Consider the following 16,663-nt stretch of genomic DNA (forward strand, 5'->3'; position numbering starts at 1 on the left):
CTCATACTCTTCGATTTTTGTCCTATAAAAGAAAATTATTTGCCAGGCGTAGTTGCTCACGCCTGTAATCCCAGCACTTTAGGAGGCCAAGGTGGGCGGATCATGAGGTCAGGAGATCGAGACCAACCTGGCTAACATGGTGAAACCCCATCTCTACTAATAATACATAAAATTAGCTGGGCGTGGTGGCGGGCGCCTGTAGTCCCAGCTACTCTGGAGGCTGAGGCAGGAGAATGGTGTGAACCTAGGAGGCGGAGCTTGCAGTGGGCAGAGATTGAGCCATTGCACTCCATCCTGGGCAACAGAGCGAGACTCCATCTCAAAAAAAGAAAAAAAAAAAAAAGAGAAAATTATTTGAATAATCATTGAAATGTTAATAATAATTTAATAGTTTTGTATCAATGTTAATTTTTTAATTTTTTATTATTGTACTGTGATTATGTAAGAGAATGTCCTTGCTTTTAGAAAATAGATACCGAATCATTTGTTGATCAAAAGATATCATCTCAGTAATTTATTCTCAAAGGTTATATATGTATAACACATACACTGTATATCTATCTGTCCTCTATCATCATCTATCTGTCTATGTATCTAGCTTTCTATAGAAAGAGATAAGACTAAAGCAAATACAGGAAAATGTAAACATTTCAAGAATCTGTGTGAAGGTTATACTGGAATTTTTTACGTTAGCCTTCCAACTTTTCTCTGAGTATGAAATTATATAAAATGAAAACCAATATGTAGTAAACTATTATATGTCACTTACATTGCAAGGTCTTTCTCACTTTGTTGTTTAACTTTTAATATTATAGTTTGCATTTTTATCCAGTGCAATCTTTCTTTATGGAGTCTGGCTTAACTATTATGATTTTAGAGTAATTTCCACATTACTCAGAATCCCTCCTCTCACCCAAGATCAGATAAGTAATTACCTTCTTTTATATATACCATGCTTCATCAAAATTAAGGTATTTTGATTATAAAATATACAATTATTTTATGCAGTCCTAAAAAATAATACTGCTATATGCCATTCACTGAAACCTGAATCACTACTTCAATGATATTAAAATGTTGGAATAGCCGGGTGCAGTGGCTCATGCCTGTAATCTCAGCACTTTGGGAGGTCAAGGGGGATGGATCACTTGAGGCCAGGAGTTTGAGACCAGCCTAGCCAACACGGTGAAACCCCGTCTCTACTAAAAACACAAAAATTAGCCGGGTATGGTGGTGTGTACCTATAATCCTGGTTACTCAGGAGGCTGAGTCAGGAGAATCACTTGAACCTGGGAGGCAGAAGCTGCAGTGAGCTGAGATCGCGACACAGCACTCTAATCTGGGCGACAGAGTGAGACTCTGTGTCCAAAAACAAAAAAAAAAAAAGTTAAAATACACAGATATTAGAGTTCATAAAATATGGTAGCTTCCTAATTATTTTGTAAACATTTAACTATACAGTCCCTCTAAAATTTGTATTGCCATATGTTATTACAGGTGAATCTAAGGTTCTTTCTTTATCACTCAATTGTATATTTTTTATTCACTTTCTATTACTTTTTCACTTCCTAAATCTGCCTCTATCTTTTCATAGAGAAATGTAAACTATTAATTTTGATAATAAAGATTCAAATGTTAATTTGATCTCTGCCAATTTGCAATTATAATGTATATTTCAATATCTATTTTCAGTTTTTCTGTTGTATTCCTGATTATCTTCAATGTATCAGAAACGCTATATGCTTGTTTTAATTTTAACTCTTCACTTTATGTTTTTCAGCAAATCCCAGTGATGCAAGTTCGATGTGGACCTCTGACAAATGTGAATATCCACCTGTCTGAGAGGAAAATCCTGGACAAATCTTCCTTATTGTTATATTTCTATTGTGCCACATTCTTCCTCGAGCAAGAATTTGTTAGATTGGCATCAAAGATAAACAAAGACGGACACAATTTAAAGTGGGAAGGACATATTTTAATCTGTAATAACTATTACAGTAGGAAAATGTCTAGCATGAACTGAACTCAACTTTAATTTATTCAGAGGTGACTGAATGCTTAAAGAGACAAGGAGGGAATGGGGAGGGAGGCAAGGGGGGCCAGTGGAGTCCGGAAAGTGAAAATTACAAAAGGCAGGAAGGGTAGGTTATCGACATAAAAGCCTTCTGGGCTTGCTAAATAGTCCTTGTCAAAGTTAGACTCCTGCCCTTCCATACACACTAGTGAACAAGGGCCCCATCTTTAGCTGTTGGCTGAAGCAAACAGTAACTGCTTTGGGCAGCCTGGAGTTTTCTCAGGCAGGCACCTTAGGGGTACCGGGGTCATTCTAGGGATGCAACCTTGAGTTCACAAAAACTATATCAATGTTAGTTCAAGTCCTTTTCTTTTTCTTTTTATTTTTTTTCTTTTTTTTTTTTGGTCTGAGATGGAGTCTCGGTCTGTGGCCCAGGCTGGAGTACAGTGGCACGATCTCTGCTCACTGCAACCTCTGCCTCCCAGGTTCAAGTGATTCTCCTATATCAGCTCTCAAGTAGCTGGGATTACAGGTACCCGCTACCACGCCCAGCTAATTTTTTCTATTTTTAGTAGAGACAGGGTTTGCCATGTTGGCCAGGCTAGTCTCCAATTCCTGACCTCAGTTGATCTGCCCGCCTCGGCCTCCCAAAGTGTTGGAATTACAGGCGCGAGCCACTGCACCCGGCCCTAGTTCAAATCTTTTTAAGCCAAGGTCAAGGCCTACTTGGGGAGCAGGTTCTGAATATCCTAGCTAGAGTTTGTTCAAGGCAGATTATATGTTGTTAGTCTGAGGCATACCTGGCTCCTAGTCTGCTTTTCACCCAATCACTAGGTTAGTGCCATGCGATTTTGAGCCATGCTGGTAAATTCTTTGTTCAGTACCTCATTCTCTGCACTTTCCAGCAATTTCCTGAAGAAGACTCACAAATTTTTAAAAACAAGCTAATCAAAAAGAGAATTCTGGTATATTAATATAACATCTCTGCCTCATAGTCATAATATGTTGAAAGAGGAATGGGCAAGTTAAGGTCTGGGGAATGCGCTTTAGTCTGCAGGGAAATAGTTTCTTGTTCCCAGGGCAGAGTTATTCACTCCTGGCTTTCTACAAAAACAGAGACTATTTGGAAATAATAATATAATTAATAACACCAGCAGAAGGTGCCACTTACACTAAATAATGGCAATAATAAAGATTGAGTCATCATCACATCGCATAAGAGATAAATTTATGTGGTTCTCACCTATCAATTTCAGTATTCCTAATGAATTGGTAGACAAGGTCATCTGCTGATGAATGAAAGCCAAGGGTGAGTACAAGGAGAGTAATGAAGTTTTGAAATGGCTGTAAAAACCAAATAAATTCTAGCAGGAATTGGTAAATGAACTGCAGCATAACAATGAGGTCACAACATTCAATTAAGAACACATTCAACATTCAGTTAGCATTCAATTAAGAGCATATAGTGATGCAAACTGTATCTTTCAGGGTGATTTGATTCTGTACTCTTCATACAAAAGACAGGCTTTGCTTTTCTTCTATATCAGAAATTCATTCTACAATATTTGACAAACTGTCTTGAAGACTAAAAAATGACGGAAAATTTCCTTCATTATGTAAAAAAATATGGTTAAGTAGTTCTTATTTTAAAAATCCGCATATTGAGGCAAAATACTTGTTTTGTTATTTCTGTCTGTTTCTTCTAAATCTGTTCCCTTGAACTTTATCACGGAAGATTTGTCTATCAGCCTTTTTCAATAAACAGATCCTCTTGACTCATGAACCCGTCTCATCACCTCCGTGGGGTGGGTAGAGCCAGCTAAAGTTCAGATACATGCTTTGTCCTTGGAGAAACAAATATATTTTGTCCGTGTAGTGGCTCTTTCTCTTCTGAAAAGTATCTAAACTCAGAGTTTATTTCCCTAAGTATTCAAACATGTTTATTATTCAGTTTCTCAACTTGTTCAATTTGTTTAATGTATAGAATATTATTATTTGATACAATATGTTCATACTAAGCTATACTCAAGATAATTTTAACATATAAATAGGAAAAGGTGATTTTGTAATAGATTTTACAAATAGACAAAAAGGAGGAGGAATGATTGCACTAAGCATAATTAGTGCCTACAACTTTTCTCCAGTTCTCACAGCTTTAAGCCAAACATGTAAATTCCAGCACCAGCTCAGTCATAAGGTGATTTTATGTCTTAGAAGTCAAGTGAAAAAAAAATCACTGGCCAACATCTAAAAGAGCTTTTTTTCTATTTTATAGTACATATGGTGCAATAACGAACAGAAGCCTTGCAGTAAAGTGAGTTTCCTAAGAAGTGAGAATGTAACCTATGGAGGAGTCACACTGCATAAAACACAGTAAGTATAAATCAGCCACAATGCTCAAGGTCTGTATAGAAATTGTTTACAGTAATCCTGCTATAAAGCCAAAAAAAAGAAACAGTTTAAATTTATAAGACATTTAAGTTAATGTTGTTATACAGGGTCATTTAACCGAGTCACAGCTTCAAGGTATACTGTTAGTCTGTACTATTTATTTACAATTTACTTGCAAGAAATATAAAATGTCCACTGTATCTGCAGGATCAAGAGGATATATAACACTATGAGATACATGTCCTGAAAGTTGTAAAAGAATGTTATTTTCTACCTGAAGTTGAGATTTAGAACATAGGCTACATTTACAGACATTTTTACTTTTAGAATTTGGCTGAACATTCCAGGATTAATTGTACAGAACTGAAGGAAACAAGACATTGAAGTATTTCCCTGCAAAGAAAAACTGGAGAGCAGTGTGCATTAAACCTAAATAATAAAAGCTTGTACCCTTATGTCTGCATGTAATATTTTAAAGCAGACTTGACTTATTTCAACCATTCGCTGCCTAAAGAAGAGATTTGGAAATGCTATAGTCCTCTTTGTTCTTCACTAACTAAAATAGAAGTTTAATTTCTTTAATCCAGCATTCCAAGTCTATCATGAAGTACTCCTAACCTAGGCTGACAACCCATCATTTCAACCTTTGTTGTGATTTACCTTTATAACTCACTCTTTAGCGTAATCCAACTTTACTGCTTAATATCCTGTGTCTCCTTCTTTGTCTAGGTTCATCCCAGTGGGTAAAACTCCTAAAAACCATGACATCCAACATGAGGGAGAAAAAAGACCTCATATTTTCAAAATGACAATATTTACAAAGCCTCACATTTTCTTTCTAAATTCAAATGGTCCAGATTTTTCAACATTTTTGTTATTATAGAAAATATTTGGCCCTAACAAAAAGGCCAAAGAGTTAAACATTTCAGGTTTAGGATGTGCTTTGATATATTCTGCTTTTGACATAGTTTTAGACCTAAACTTAAACACATGAGGAACTCTCTCTTCATCCTTCTTATGCTCCTCAACACCCACACATCCCCCCTCGCACCCACCCACACACAAACAGAAATTCCAAATGTCTATCATTAGGCAGTTAGCTATGTACATTTTATATACTCTCTTAAATGGCATGAGTGTTCCAGTGAGCTGAGCCAGGGAGTCTGGCTTTATGGACAGAAAAGGGCTTAAGGAAAGCAGACACAGAGAACAAGAGGCAGACTGGTCATTTCAAAGTTATTTTCTTATAGGGTTAAATGGAAGTGACTTCCTTATTGTGCTGGCTCAGATTGACTGGAGTTTTGTTTTTGAGAAAACTGGCCTGTTTCAAAGTTTAGTTTAATTACGTGGTGCATAGCACAAGTCCCTCCATTTTGGCTTGGTCTGGTCTGCTGGGGCCTAATGCAGGTGGTTGGTCCAAGCCAACAGCCTCCCGTCAACTGTGTTTAACATGCAGTGTCTTTTCACTTCAGTTGGTTTGAGTTGAATTTATGTCATTTGCAGCTGGAAGAGTTGTTGCCTATGTTTGTGGTTTAACTTTAATACCACATTGTTTTAAACATGCCCCATCAACATTTATATTTAATGTAAGATTAAATCTTTGATCTATATGCAATAATTATAAAATAATAAATGAGGATAAATATGTCCTAAGTCTATCATGTCATTTTATAATTCTTTTTTTAACCTCCCATGTAGCTTGTTTCTTAATGTCCAATTTTGTTAAAGCTTTGCCTGTATTCATTCTTTATCTCCTTTTTATAAAAATACTCACTTGGAAGGTTCATTCATTTCTCAAGCTGCTGAAATATTTCAAGTACTTTTTTAGAAAGAATACGTGGGTGTTATACTTATTTAGTCCTTGCTTGTCTGGGTCTCCTTCCTTCCACAGACAAATGATAAGTTGTCTGAAAGCAGAATATTTACCTTACAATATAATATACTTTGAAGCAGTGAATATTAGGATTTGTGGAAGTCCGAAGTTAAACATTTTTTCTTTCATAGAAATCATTTTTTTAGAGCTCCCGTAATTTTTTTTTAACTAAAAAAAGACTTAACAAGTCTTTCAGCTATTAAAGAAATTGGATTTTGTATTACGAAAGTACCTAAGAGAAAATTTCAAACTTGTTTCAACAATGAATCCTATTAAATCTTTTCATGAAATAACAGTAGTATTACCTTAGTTCTTCCAGAGAATAGAAGAAAAGAGATCATCCCTTCATGCTTTGTTTTCAGAGCCCAAAGTAAATAAAGTTGCTATTAAAAACTAATGAGAAATATATCTGATTCTGGCCATAATGGAGTATCTGTCACTAGACTAACCATCCATCTGTTTCAACACCTATGCACCTGGAAAGATTATGCACTGCAATTCTTTTCAGATATTGGATAGTGTGATCTCTGACAAATGGGAAACAAGCAAGATATCTAGGTGGCTTTTGCCTGCAGGCTGAGTGTAGGAAGAGAGGCAGTGCTAAGCAGAGTGAAACAATCCCCTGAGGATGAGGGGGTGGAGCTGAGAGACCTGCGAGACTGGGGCAGCTGGTATTTGTGCAGATGAGCCATGAAGAAAGAGCTGCCCAGCAAGAGAGTTCCAGGTTTTTGCCGTCACCCTAAAGTTTCTGGCTGTGTATTTGGTTGCACAGGAAAAAGAATGTGTTTTAATTTGGAAGAGCACAGCCACTGGGGATCCATGAGATGGATGAAAATATTGAAGAGAGGAAACTGTAGAGCAAGAGAGAAGCTTCAAATACCCAGAGCAGAAACTGGACACAGTCAAGGCATCTGGGTATTAAACTGAGTAATTACTTCTTTAAACCTCTGCTGCCAAAGCCTAAAAACAGTCTCAAAAAGGCTAGCAGAATTTAACTACCGTCTAAGGAAAAAAAGAAAAACAAAACAATCAATAGCTTTTAAAGGTACATAACAAAAAACTCAATTCTTTAAAACATTGTACCAAAAATATGAGGCCAATACATTATATAGCCAGGAAAAGAGCAATAGAAAGAGACTGAGAAATGACAGAGCTATTGAAATTAGTACAGAATTATTTTTAAGTAGATATCACATTCGTACCTAAGGAAATAAAGCATTAAATGGACGTAATGAATAAAGAGAGTAGGATGTCAACAGAGAAATTAAAACTACAAAAAACAACATTGAAACTGCAGAACTGAAAAATAGCATATGTGAAAAATTCATCCAGTGGGATTAACAACATATTGGAAAGTATAGATAAGAAGATTAGTAAACATTACCATGAGGAAAAAACAGTGAAACAATGAACAAGCTAGTGGTGATCTTACGGCAATATTAGTATGAAAGATATGTACAATTTGAGACCCAGAAGGAGAGGAGAGAAGAAAAGAAACACTAGAGGGAAAAATATTAAAATAAAAAAGTTGAATTTTGTTTCCTCACTTGAGAAAAATATTACACAGAACTAAAACGTTAAATCCCAATCAGAATAAAGGCAACCAAAACCGTACTTGGACTTTACTATGGTAAAACACAAAACAATTACAAACAGAGAAGCAACAATTTTTTAAAAATTCATTAATTTCACATTGAAAACAATGCGAGTCAGAAAACAGTGGAGGAACATCTTTAAAATGAAGTAAGAAAACAAAACACTATATAAGCAGAATTTCTCCATATACAGAGAACATATCCTTCAAAAATGAAAATTAAATAGAGAAGTTTTAGATACATAAAAATTTATGTGTTTATCCAGCAGACTTTCATTACATAAAAATTTTAAAGTTTCTTCAGATTGAAGAAAAATAACAGAGGAAAATTTGGATCTACATAAGTGAAGGAAGAGTGGTAAATATTGTAAACATGAGACAAAGTGAATATTGTAAACATGAGGCCAGTCTTATTTTCATACTTCTTAAATACACTGCAAGAAAACTTACCACTTTAAGACAATTTAAGGACCACACACTATGGAGTTTATAACACATGTAGAAGTAGTATGTCTGATCCCAGAGCACAAAGACCTAGTGGTGGTAAATGAGCAGGTACTGCTGTAAGGGTCTTGCATTATTTGTGAAGTATTTAAAACTAATTTATGAAAAATTATGATCATGCACAAGTACCAGAAATTATTAGAGGTGAGAGCATCATTTGATCCCAGGAGGTTGAGACTACAGGGAGCTATGACTGTACCACTGCACTCCAGCCCAGGTGACAGAGAGAGAACTTGTTTCAAGAAAAAAAACTTATATAACCTTTAGAGAAAATAATCTGAAAAATATATACTGGATAAGATTAACAGTAGTCTAGTAGAGATTGCCAGAGAAGGTTCTGAAAATAACAGATATCACAAAAGAAACTATAATAAAATGAGGCACAGGGAGTAATAAGATTAAGAAAAATAACCAGAGTGTGAATTGCCTGTGGAAAATATCAAGCTCTAAAACATGTGAAATCTAAGTCCAAGAAGAAAACAAAAGGGATGTATAACAAATATTTGATAAAATAATGGGTATAATTTTCCAAATTAATACAAATGATGACCTCATAGATCCCCAAAATTTCAAAACACCCCTAACAGAATAAACATAAAGAGGACCACATGAAGGCATATATTAATAATCACATCACCGAAAATCAGAGATAAAGAGAAAAATCTTATCATCCAAAGAGAAAAAATCCTATTACATACACGTAAGCAAAACTAGGAGTGGAAATAGATTTCTCATCAAAAACTACAAAATAATAAGGTAATAGAAAAATATCTTTAAAATTCTGAAAAAAAGCCTTAGACTTATATACCCAGAAAAAAAAAGTCTATAAAAGCAAAGGCAAAATAAAGACTTCTGATGAACAAAATTAAAGAAAACTAATAGTCAGGAAACTAGCACTAAGCACTATACAACACAGCATATCAACCCTTGCGGGAAGAAAAAGAATAGCACTGGATGGGAACTTGAATCTACAAAAATAAATGAAGAGTACTTGAAATGGTGAATGTATTGATAAATATAAAATATTTTCACATGTTTAAAACTCTTTTAAAGATAACTATTTGATGCAAAAATTACCACAATGTTTTGACTTATTACATGTACATACATAATAAATACATAATGTATTTATTATGTAGAGGTGTATTGCCGAGACCAGCTCGATCTGGGAGACCCTAACCCAGAAGCGCTAGAGGAACTGAAGACACACACACAGAAATATAGAGATGTGGAGTGGGAAATAAGGGGTCTCAAACCCTTCAGAACTGAGAGCCTCGAATAGAGATTTACCCACCCATTTATTGACAGCAAGCCAGTGATAAGCCTTGTTTCTATAGATTATAGATTAACTAAAAGTATTCCTTATGGGAAATGAAGGGATGGACTCTGGCTAGTTATTTGCAGCAGGAGCATGTCCTTAAGGCACAGATTGCTCATGCTGTTGTTTGTGGTTTAAGAACACCTTTAAGTGGTTTTCTACCCTGGATGGGCCAGGTGTTCCTTGCCCTCATTCCAGTAAACCCACAACCTTCCAGCGTGGGCATCACGGCCATCACAAACATGTCACAGTGTTGCAGAGATTTTGTTTATGACCAGTTTTGGGGCCAGTTTATGGCCAGATTCAGGGGTCTATTCCCAACATGTATAGACATTCTTATGTGATACCAGTAGTTCAAGGGATGAAGGGAGGGAGGTGAAAGTACACTGTGGCTCGCATACTGTTCTGAGGTGGTATAATATTATTTGATCTTTGATTATGATACATTAAAGATGGATGAGAATCCTAGAGCAGTCTCTCTCCCTCCCTCTCTTTCTTTCTTTCTTTCTTTCTCTCTCTCTTTTTTTCACACACCTACACACACACGTACAGACACACACAAATGAGATAAACAGGTACAAGTTTGACAAGCCAAAGATGAGTTAAAATTGAATCATTTTTTAATACATGTTAGTTTAAAGGAAGATAGGTGAAGAGAAAATAAGGAATAAGTAACATGATGATAAATTTTAAACTCAGTCACATTGATGGATACGTTAAATATGGTTAGAATTTTCTAAGCACTCAAATTAAATTACAGATCATCAGATTGGCTTAAACAATCAGGATTGAATTATATTTATTCCATCTACAAGAGTCACTTTCTAAATATATAGATACAAATGGGTTAAACCGAAAAGAATGAAAAAGAGATATCTTCTACGAAAACCGATCTTAAGTAAACAGGAACAGCTGTGTTCCATAAGACAATGTAGACTTCAAGGCAAGGGATAGTTGCAAGGACAAAGAATGACATTCTGTAATGATAACAGGAGTCTAATGATCATAAATGTGTATATGCCTAAAAACAAAACTCTAAAATGCATGAATCAAAACCAAGAAAACAGAAAGGTGTAGATTAATTTATAATTATAGCTGGGAATGTCAGCATTCCTCTCATATTAATTGATGGAACTAGGAGTAAAAGCTTTAGGGTACCAAAAATTTAACAACCTTACCCTAATTGACTTTTATATAATAATCTGCCCAACAATATTGGAAAACAAGTGCACTTTTCAAGTGAACATAAAGCATTCATGGAATGTGCAGCTGGAATGTTCATAAGGGTGGACTGTGATGATTAATTTTATGTGTAGATTTGATTGAGTTTAGGGATGCCCCAACAGCTGATAAAATAATATTTCTTGCTCTGTCTGTAAGGATATTTTTGGAAGAGATTAGCATTTGAATCAGTAGACTGAGTAAAGAAGTTGGCTCTCACCAACATGGGCTGGCATGATCCAGTTCATTATGGGCCAGAACAGAACAAAAAGGCAGAGGACAACTGAATTGCTTCTTCTTCTTGACCTGGGGAATCCATATTCTCCTGCCCTCAGACATCAGAGCTCCTGGTTTTCCTACCTTTGGGCTCTGGGACTTACCCCAGTGCCTGTCACCCCCTCAAATCTGCCCCCATTCCACCTCCACCTCCATTCTACGGGTCTCAGGCCTTTGGCCTTTTGACACAGGCTGAGTTGTACCAATAGCTTTCCTGGCCATCCCGTCTGCAGATGAGATTATGGCACTGTCGGCCTCCACAATCACGTGAGCCAATAACCATAGTAGATCTTTTCATCTACATCATTAGATATCCTGTTGGTTCTGTTTCTCTGGAGAACACTTACTAATACATAGACCATATTCTCCCCATGAAATAATTCTCAATAAATATGTGAGGATTAAAATAATATGAAGTATGTTTTTGAACTGCAGGGAAAATACATAAGGAATCAATAACAGAAACATATTTGGGAAACCCTCTAAATATTAGTATATTTATAAGCCCCCTTTAAAATAACCTATGGGTTAAAAATTATAAAAGATATTTTAATATTTTAAATAAATAAATAAAATGTTAAAATTTGTGAACTGCACTTAAAGTACTGCTTAGAGCAAAAACGATAGCATTAAATTTTTATCTTTTTTTTTAGATGAAGTCTCACTCGGTCACCCAGGCTGGAGTGCAATGGCACGATCTCATCTCACTGCAGCCTCTACTTCCCAGGTTCAAACAATTCTCCTGCCCCAACCTTCCAAGTAGCTGGGATTACAGGCATGCGCTACCATACTGGGCTAATTTTTGTATTTTTGGTAGAGGCAGGGTTTCACCATGTTGGCCAGTCTGGTCTCGAACTCCTGACCTCAGGTGAGCTGCCTGCCTTGGCCTCCCAAAGTGCTGAATTTTTGTATTAGGAAGATGAAAAGTCTCCAATCAATTACGTAAGTTTATACATAAGGAAAGTAGAAAATATAAATAAACAAAAAATAAGTAAGTACAAATGTTAATAATATAGAAAGTCAAAAAAATGGAAAAAAGCATTGAAACCAAAACTAGTTTCTTGGAAAGATCAATAAATTTGATACAAAAATAAACTAACCAGGAGACAAAAAGAGATGGAGGCAAATAAACAAGGAATGAAAGAGAAGATATCACTTCAGATCTTAGGGACACCATACAGATTATGAAAAGGGAAACTGCAAGATGTTATAAAATAGTTGCAACACATAATCTAAAAAAGAGTCATACTACTAATATGTAGAGAAAACTTCTACAAATTAAGAAGAAAAGTCACATGTCAGACAGAATAGTCAGGAACACGCCTGGACCAAAATTTCCAAATTGGAGCATTTAAATAGTGAAAATCACGAGAAAATATGCTCAAGCATCTTTCCAATGAGGGAAATTTCTATAAAAATAGCAATGTGATATCACTGCACTCACCCATAAAATATAATTTTAAAAATATTTGTCAAAATGTGGATCAACAGGACATCTCCTATACTGGTGTGCATATAAATCAATAATGTCACTTTGCAAAAAGTTTAATATTATGTATTAAATATTAAAAAAATGTCCCCAAATTTTCCCATCTGGGTTATTACTCAAGGGCAAGGCACACTACTAAAGAATATATACAGAAACATTCAATGCAGCATTATTCATATAACCACCAAAAATGGAAATAATAAAAATATCCATTAGCAAGAGAGTGAATAAATAAATTACAAATACAACAATATTCTAGAGAACAGAAAATATTCACAAGCTACAGCTATCAAAAACAGCATAGAAGGATCTCAAATGGAATTTTGACGAAAGAAGAGTGTCAAAAAATAACATTATGAGTGTGCAAAATTCACAAAAACTAGAATACTTTTTATATGTACGGTTAGGTGATAATACAATAAAAATGCAAGAGAGTACTCACCACAAATATTAGAATAGTGATTACCTTTAGGTGAGGGAGAGGATAGTCTTGGGAGTGCTGGTAATGTCCTATTTCTTTAATTTGACAGAGTTTATGTTTCAATAAATTGTTGAGTTGTACATGATGGTTTTTACACTTAAAAGAAAAAAAAAGTATTATTTCGAATGTAAGAGTTTCAAAACACACCTGATGACGAAACCAATAAAACAGTTACTTCAGATGTTATTGTAAATTATTCTTTTTTATTTTATTTTATTTTTTTTTAATTTATTATTATTATACTTTAAGTTGTAGGGTACATGTGCATAACGTGCAGGTTTGTTACATATGTATACTTGTGCCATGTTGGTGTGCTGCACCCATCAACTCATCATTTACATCAGGTATAACTCCCAATGCAATCCCTCCCCCCTCCCCCCTCCCCCCTCCCCATGATAGGCCCCGGTGTGTGATGTTCCCCTTCCTGAGTCCAAGTGATCTCATTGTTCAGTTCCCACCTATGAGTGAGAACATGCGGTGTTTGGTTTTCTGTTCTTGTGATAGTTTGCTAAGAATGATGGTTTCCAGCTGCATCCATGTCCCTACAAAGGACACAAACTCATCCTTTTTGATGGCTGCATAGTATTCCATGGTGTATATGTGCCACATTTTCTTAATCCACTCTGTCACTGATGGACATTTGGGTTGATTCTAAGTCTTTGCTATTGTGAATAGTGCTGCAATAAACATACGTGTGCATGTGTCTTTATAGTAGAATGATTTATATTCCTTTGGGTATATACCCAGTAATGGGATGGCTGGGTCATATGGTACATCTAGTTCTAGATCCTTGAGGAATCGCCATACTGTTTTCCATAATGGTTGAACTAGTTTACAATCCCACCAACAGTGTAAAAGTGTTCCTATTTCTCCACATCCTCTCCAGCACCTGTTGTTTCCTGACTTTTTAATGATCGCCATTCTAACTGGTGTGAGATGGTATCTCATTGTGGTTTTGATTTGCATTTCTCTGATGGCCAGTGATGATGAGCATTTTTTCATGTGTCTGTTGGCTGTATGAATGTCTTCTTTTGAGAAATGTCTGTTCATATCATTTGCCCACTTTTTGATGGGGTTGTTTGTTTTTTTTTTCTTGTAAATTTGTTTGAGTTCTTTGTAGGTTCTGGATATTAGCCCTTTGTCAGATGAGTAGATTGCAAAAATGTTCTCCCATTCTGTAGGTTGCCTGTTCACTCTGATGGTAGTTTCTTTTGCTGTGCAGAAGCTCTTTAATTTAATGAGATCCCATTTGTCAATTTTGGCTTTTGCTGCCGTTGCTTTTGGTGTTTTAGACATGAAGTCTTTGCCCATGCCTATGTCCTGAATGGTACTACCTAGGTTTTCCTCTAGGATTTTTATGGTATTAGGTCTAACATTTAAGTCTCTAATCCATCTTGAATTAATTTTCGTATAAGGAGTAAGGAAAGGATCCAGTTTCAGCTTTCTACTTATGGCTAGCCAATTTTCCCAGCACCATTTATTAAATAGGGAATCCTTTCCCCATTTCTTGTTTCTCTCAGGTTTGTCAAAGATCAGATGGCTGTAGATGTGTGGTATTATTTCTAGGACTCTGTTCTGTTCCATTGGTCTATATCTCTGTTTTGGTACCAGTACCATACTGTTTTGGTTACTGTAGCCTTGTAGTATAGTTTGAAGTCAGGTAGCGTGATGCCTCCAGCTTTGTTCTTTTGACTTAGGATTGTCTTGGAGATGCGGGCTCTTTTTTGGTTCCATATGAACTTTAAAGCAGTTTTTTCCAATTCTGTGAAGAAACTCATTGGTAGCTTGATGGGGATGGCATTGAATCTATAAATTACCTTGGGCAGTATGGCCATTTTCACGATATTGATTCTTCCTATCCATGAGCATGGTATGTTCTTCCATTTGTTTGTGTCCTCTTTTATTTCACTGAGCAGTGGTTTGTAGTCCTCCTTGAAGAGGTCCTTTACATCCCTTGTAAGTTGGATTCCTAGGTATTTTATTCTCTTTGAAGCAATTGTGAATGGAAGTTCATTCCTGATTTGGCTCTCTGTTTGTCTGTTACTGGTGTATAAGAATGCTTGTGATTTTTGCACATTAATTTTGTATCCTGAGACTTTGCTGAAGTTGCTTATCAGCTTAAGGAGATTTTGGGCTGAGACAATGGGGTTTTCTAAATATACAATTATGTCATCTGCAAACAGGGACAGTTTGACTTCTTCTTTTCCTAACTGAATACCCTTGATTTCTTTCTCTTGCCTAATTGCCCTAGCCAGAACTTCCAACACTATGTTGAATAGGAGTGGTGAGAGAGGGCATCCCTGTCTTGTGCCAGTTTTCAAAGGGAATGTTTCCAGTTTTTGCCCATTCAGTATGATATTGGCTGTGGGTTTGTCATAAATAGCTCTTATTATTTTGAGGTACGTTCCATCAATACCGAATTTATTGAGCGTTTTTAGCATGAAGGGCTGTTGAATTTTGTCAAAAGCCTTTTCTGCATCTATTGAGATAATCATGTGGTTCTTGTCTTTGGTTCTGTTTATATGCTGGATTATGTTTATTGATTTGCGAATGTTGAACCAGCCTTGCATCCCAGGGATGAAGCCCACTTGATCATGGTGGATAAGCTTTTTGATGTGTTGCTGAATCCGGTTTGCCAGTATTTTATTGAGGATTTTTGCATCGATGTTCATCAGGGATATAGGTCTAAAATTCTCTTTTTTTGTTGTGTCTCTGCCAGGCTTTGGTATCAGGATGATGTTGGCCTCATAAAATGAGTTAGGGAGGATTCCCTCTTTTTCTATTGATTGGAATAGTTTCAGAAGGAATGGTACCCACTCCTCCTTGTACCTCTGGTAGAATTCAGCTGTGAATCCATCTGGTCCTGGACTTTTTTGGTTGGTAGGCTATTAATTATTGCCTCAATTTCAGAGCCTGCTATTGGTCTATTCAGGGATTCAACTTCTTCCTGGTTTAGTCTTGGGAGAGTGTAAGTGTCCAGGAAATTATCCATTTCTTCTAGATTTTCCAGTTTATTTGCGTAGAGGTGTTTATAGTATTCTCTGATGGTAGTTTGTATTTCTGTGGGGTCGGTGGTGATATCCCCTTTATCATTTTTAATTGCGTCGATTTGATTCTTCTCTCTTTTCTTCTTTATTAGTCTTGCTAGTGGTCTGTCAATTTTGTTGATCTTTTCAAAAAACCAACTCCTGGATTCATTGATTTTTTGGAGAGTTTTTTGTGTCTCTATCTCCTTCAGTTCTGCTCTGATCTTAGTTATTTCTAGCCTTCTGCTAGCTTTCGAATGTGTTTGCTCTTGCTTCTCTAGTTCTTTTAATTGTGATGTTAGAGTGTCAATTTTAGATCTTTCCTGCTTTCTCTTGTGGGCATTTAGTGCTATAAATTTCCCTCTACACACTGCTTTAAATGTGTCCCAGAGATTCTGGTATGTTGTATCTTTGTTCTCATTGGTTTCAAAGAATATGTTTATTTCTGCCTTCATTTCGTTATGTACCCAGTAGTC

General features: G+C 35.9%; 1 protein-coding gene across 18 annotated transcripts in view; it reads right to left on the bottom strand.

Annotated features, from left to right (window-relative positions):
* The window catches only part of LOC126951481 (calmodulin-1-like), a 1,062,071-nt gene that overhangs the window by 58,644 nt on the left and 986,764 nt on the right, over positions 1-16,663 (bottom strand). The window contains exon 1 of one of the 18 annotated variants that reach the window (XM_050785614.1): positions 5,443-5,449. The exons of the other annotated variants lie outside the window; for them this stretch is intronic. The gene's annotated coding sequence lies outside the window, so the exon portion shown is untranslated. Of the gene's footprint in view, positions 1-5,442; positions 5,450-16,663 lie in introns of those variants that run through there. 18 annotated transcript variants of the gene reach the window in all.

Source organism: Macaca thibetana, chromosome 3 (genome assembly GCF_024542745.1).
Source record: "Macaca thibetana thibetana isolate TM-01 chromosome 3, ASM2454274v1, whole genome shotgun sequence".
Lineage (NCBI taxonomy): Eukaryota > Metazoa > Chordata > Mammalia > Primates > Cercopithecidae > Macaca > Macaca thibetana.